Source organism: Protopterus annectens, chromosome 13.part0 (genome assembly GCF_019279795.1).
Source record: "Protopterus annectens isolate FY-2018-M chromosome 13.part0, PAN1.0, whole genome shotgun sequence".
NCBI lineage: Eukaryota > Metazoa > Chordata > Ceratodontiformes > Protopteridae > Protopterus > Protopterus annectens.
In genome coordinates, this window is record NC_056747.1 from 814,800,760 (window position 1) to 814,806,759 (window position 6,000).

General features: G+C 39.6%; 1 protein-coding gene across 1 annotated transcript in view; it reads left to right on the top strand.

Moving 5' to 3' along the window:
* Window positions 1-6,000, top strand: part of MED13 (mediator complex subunit 13) — a 3,555,174-nt gene that overhangs the window by 2,674,733 nt on the left and 874,441 nt on the right. The window lies entirely within an intron of this gene.

Genomic DNA, 6,000 nt, shown 5'->3' on the forward strand with positions numbered 1-6,000 from the left:
TGATTGTTGGATTCGCAGCAAACTGGATCTGGGGTTATGGAGCAGTGCAGCATGGGATACCTGCTTGGCCCAGCCAATGAGAGACTTCGAGCTAGTAAATAAAAGTTGGCCGAGTCGGAGCCGATATTCGGCTCCGAACCCGCGAGTAAGAATGTGAGGCGAGAATGGACTACATACATCGAACGTTATGGTGAGTACATAACTTCTTGTTCCATTTATTGGATAACCATAAGCAATTGCATTTTTACTTACGCAAAGCAAAAGAAATTTGAAACACAGATCAGCTGTTTATCTCCTTCCACATACTAAATTGGACGAATCAGTTACAAAGGTAACTCTAGCTAGATGGTTGACAGCATTTCATTTGTCTGTAACAAGTTGAATTTTCCCTTACCAAAATCTTTAAAAGCTCTTTCAACCAGATCTATGGCAACTTCCTTTGTGTTCCAGTCTATGGATGATATATGTGTGGCCGCAACTTGGTCAAATCATCATCATCATACTTTTATCACTCATTTTTTAAAATCCCTCTGCTCGAGCCAAAAGCATCTAGCTCTCCGGGTGGTGTGTGGTCCCTTCTAAGTCCTGTGTGGAGACATAGCCGGTCCCTCTAGTTGAAACCCTGTAAGGCTAATGATATCCTACTGAATAGTAGGGAAACTCAATCCTAGAAGCCCCTCAGGATCTATCTGGACCCTCTACAGTCAGCCTCCCAGTCTTCTAAGTCCTGTGTGGAGACATAGCCCGTCCCTCTAGTTGAAACCCTGTAAGGCTAATGATATCCTACTGAATAGTAGGGAAACCCAATCCTAGAAGCCCCTCAGGATCTATCTCGACCCTCTACAGTCAGCCTCCCAGTCTTCTAAGTCCTGTGTGGAGACATAGCCGGTCCCTCTAGTTGAAACCCTGTAAGGCTAATGATATCCTACTGAATAGTAGGGAAACTCAGTCCTAAAAGTCCCTCAGGATCTATCTGGACCCTCTACAGTCAGCCTCCCAGTGTAGGTGTTATCCTACAGTATATGTATTGATTTAACTTTAACCTTGTGAGTGAGATAACTTGGAATTACTAGGGACTGCAAGGGCCTGCACACCCGTGGACCTACCCCTCCTACCATCTCTTTTTTAACTTATCTCCCTTTCACCTACTATCCTAGTGGAATCTGTGTTTTCCCTACGTCATCCACTAGGGGGCAGCATATCTTAGGCTTTGGAATACCATCTCTCACTGGTTGTAAAAACCAGCGAGCTGTGTAGACCAGCTAAACTCGGATATCAGTGCTTGTACTCTCTATTTATGTACTTACCCCCCACCCCATGTTTCCTTCACAATAGGAATTATCCCAGGTAAGTCTGGAAGTTTTGTTTTTTTTTTTTAACTAAATAGACACCTTTGACTATCACCTCTTTTGTTTTTCCTACTAGCACCTCTGATTATCTCTCTGTATAAACTTCACTTCCTGCCTTTTGGCACTCTCTATAAAAGTCTCTCTCTGTTGCACAACTATTTTACTTAACCATCCCCCCAGCACAGCTATACCTTTGTTCTCCTGTTTTCTCTGCTACTTAGTAACAGCTTATGTCTCTTAACTTTCCCATGCCTGTATTTCATTTTAATGAATTTTAATATACATACAGTCCCTCTCCATAACTGATTGCCTCTCAGCCTCTCTCAGCTGAAACCCGCTCCGTTCGCCCTATGGGCTCACTTTGCTCCCCTACCCTTCCCCCAATTCCCAACCACCCCAGGGGTCCTACACTTATACTTCCCTAACCACACCCTCTCTCTTCCAATCACTCCCATAATTCACCCCACCCCACATACTTTAGCCACACCCCTACCCTCTAACACTCACTCACAATTAAGCCACTCAGAGTACCTCTACCATATCCTCCTACTTTTAACTTGTATATCTTAGTACCCTCTCTTTTCTCTTCTTGTATCCTCTTATCTTCCTCTCTTCCACATCTTACTCCATCTTTTATCCATTCACTCAAGTTCTTATTTTATTATTTCCTCAAATATGCCTTTCCCTAATCTAGCCATTTTAACACTTACAATTATACTCTTAACTACCCTCTTCTCAGCCTACCTTCTTACCTCCTTTGAAAAACCGCACTTTTTTCAGCTTAACCATTCCCACAAACAAACTACAATATATACACACATATCCCTACATAGACATTCTAACATAACTTCCACTCCCAGATACCTACTACGTAAATACCACAGACTCTCCCACATTAAACATAACCTACCCTCAGACTAAAAATTTAAACTTCTAACTTACCTTAGAAATAATCCTGCCACAAACACAAATAACCCCTCCTTAATAGATGGCGACATCCACCCCAACCCTGGCCCTACCAGCCCTACTATCCAAACAACTCACCCTAAACTCAATAATTCTCTCCTTATAGGGCATCTGAATATCCAAAGCATCAATAATAAAGTACCTCACCTTCATGCCCTCCTAGCTATTCACGCCTTTGATATCCTCTGCCTCACTGAGACTTGGTTAAAACCTGAAACAAAAGATAATGAAATTATTCCCCAAGGATATAATATAGTAAGACTAGACCGAACAAAACGTAAAGGTGGTGGAGTAGCAATTCTATTTAAAAATGGACTTCACATCTCTACCCTACCATCTTATGCAACCCAGGATAGCAACGCAGAAGTCCTCATAACTAAGCTCCAAATTAATGCTAACAAATCTTTATACATTATCTGTATTTACATACCACCTGGCAATAATATAACTACATTAGAGGCTTTTCTTAGCTGGGTGTCTTCTATTTACCCCCAAGAAACAATAATACTAGGCGACTTTAACATTGACTGGAAAAGTGTTAGTGCTGAAAATCCTACCTTTCATATCAACCTCCATGGCTTTAACCAAACCATAACCTCTACAACAAGAATTAACAAACCTAATAAAAAAGAGAGTACCTTAGACTGGATGCTCATAAACAAAGTAAAACAAACTTGCAAAGTAGGAACCCTACCAGATGATGTAAGTGATCATTCTTTGACCTACATCACAAGAGAAAAGAAAGACTTTCCAAACCCCCCCACCTTTAGGATAGCACGCTCTACCAAACACTTTAACGCAGAATTATTTCAAACTGAGCTCAGAGCATGCAACTGGAATACTTTAAAATCCCTTTCACTTGAAGAGGCAGTTAAGTATTTTAACAGTACTTTCTTATCTATTCTTGATCAGCATGCTCATATACGTTCCATCAGAATGACGTCCAACCCAGCCCCTTGGCTCTCAAATGAAACTATAAATCAAATTCTACTTGGGAACAAAGTTTGGGCCAAATGGAGATCTAACAGAAATAGCTCTGATCATCTCCATTTTAGGCAGCTTAGAAATAGTACAAAAAAGGCAATACTTACAGACAAAAAAAACTACTACTGTAAACTTCAACAAGCTCATCAAAATAATCCTCAAAAGTTCTGGTCTTGCATAAATAAGCTCCTTTCCCCAGGTAACTCCCGAACACCCACGCCACTTGATGCAGATCCAAACACTCCACATCAAACTGCCAGTACCTTTAACTCTTTCTTCACTGAGACTATACAATCTCTAGCTAGGCAACTTATCTCTGAAAACTCTAACCTTCCCATCAACTTACCATACTCTTACTCTAACTTCAAACTACAACCCATCTCTACTTCTCTCATCTATAAATTTATTCATAAACTCAAGCCATGTACTCCATCCGCCGACAAACTTCCGTCCCAATATCTCCAAAAAGCAGCTAAAATAATTGCCTACCCTATATCTATACTTATAAATAGGACAATCCAAGAAGGAACCGTCCCAGATATTTGGAAAATCTCCCATATTATCCCTTTACATAAAGGTGGGAACTCTAATGAGTACTCTATCGGCCAATTGCTCTCATCACCCTTAGCGAAAATTCTGGAGAAATGCATTCACCAACAACTTTTACATCATCTCTCTATACATAACTTAATAGCAAGCTGTCAGCATGGCTTTAGGCCATCACATAGTACCACTACTGCCCTCCTATCCTTCACAGATACCATCAATAGAAACCGCAACAAAAATATACTCTCATCTGCACTCTTCATCGACCTCTCTAAAGCTTTCGACATGGTTAACAATACCCTCCTAATCAATATTCTTGAATCTCTCTCCTTTGATTCTGTGGCTATTAAATGGTTTAGATCATACCTCAGCAATAGGCAACAGGCAGTTCTCTGGGAAAATCAAATTTTTTCCTTTTTACCTGTCACTATCGGGGTCCCTCAGGGCTCCATTCTTGGTCCACTTCTTTTCTCTTTATTCATTAATGATCTACATGTAGTAATTCCTCAAGCCATCTGTTTTCAATACGCAGTCGACTCCGCACTAATATGCTCAGCAACCTCTCCATCTGAACTATATTCTCTTAAACAAAATGTTTTCAACACTGTAGAAACATGGTTTACCAAACGTTGCCTCCTTCTTAATGCCAAAAAACAAAACTCCTTCTCTTTACACCCACTACTAGGTCCACCCCCTTAGACTTCAGTCTCATCAAATAATGGCACTGTCATTTACCCTGACTTTACCACCAAACTATTAGGAATAACCATTGACAATAACCTCACATTTGATCATCATATAAACAACACCATTAAAATAGTCAACAGAAAAATAGGATCATTATATAGAATAAAACCATTTTTAACCACAACAGCCAGAGCCAAGATCGCTCACTCCCATCTTATCTCAACCCTTCTGTATGCCTCACCTATATTTACCAACCTGAAAAAACTAACCTCAACAAATTAGCAACTTCCTACAATAATATTGCCAGATTAGCTACTGGCAATCCCTTCTGAACTCACCACTGTTCTAATCTTAGGCAAGTAGACTGGCTGGAATTCCAAAACCATCTGATAATCCCCCAACTCACAATGGCCCACAAAATATTTTACCAACCCAATAATACCCCTATACTCTCAAAACTCTTAGTCCCATATAATAATCTGAACTCCTTACGTTCTTCTAACAAACTCCTTGCTAGCATAGCAAAGTCTAATAATACAGCTGGTGACTCTCTGTTTACAAATACAGCAGGAAAAAAACTGGAAAATGTTACCCAATGAACTAACACTAATTACATCCTTGCCACTCTTTAAACAAAAACTCAAAAAACTCCTCCAAATGCAGTGGCTATGCCCTTGTAGTAATCCTGACTAACAACCATCTCCACCCCTGTTTCTTCCTCTTCTAACCAAAGTTCCAAACATTTAAATACTCAATCTTGTATTATGACTGACACTATTTAAACTCTAATCAACTTATTGCTTATATCCTTGAACCTGTTGTGATCTGTTGTACATAACTCTTACAGTATTATAACTGTTTTAGCTTTCTTAAGCAATATTATGTTCACTGTTACTTTTCTTAATTGTGTTGTGATCTTTGAAATGTAAAAACTTCCTGTTTTATTTTGGTTTATTAATCCTGTATTTACCATGTAACAATATTTTTTATACTTTTTATATTTTTGTATATCTGTGTGGAGCTTTTCTCCCCGGGCCTCTACTGAAAATGGATATATATCCAGCTAGACTAGCCCGGTTAACAAATGTAAAATAAATAAATAAATTGCAAGGTTAGATCTGGTCTCAATGGGAAAGAGCAGCCTTTGGCTGTACTGTACTCAAGAATATCCTTCATTAGAGTCTACCCAGGATTTTAGGTAGCTGGAGACTCTGTCCTATTTGTTGAGGAATGAATGAAAATTGACAGCATAGCTAAAGAAGTTATGTACTCGCCATAACATTCCATCTGTGTTGTCCATTTTCATTCTTCAATTCCCCACTCACCAACCCCCATCCTTATTAATGACTGATTTCTGGATGAACAAGAGGCTTCAAGGACACTATCCTTTGTGTTGAGCTCCAGCTATGGCTTATTATTATAACCTTCCTGTTAAGCAGCAAACAGGTTCTGAGGGATGTTGGAGATT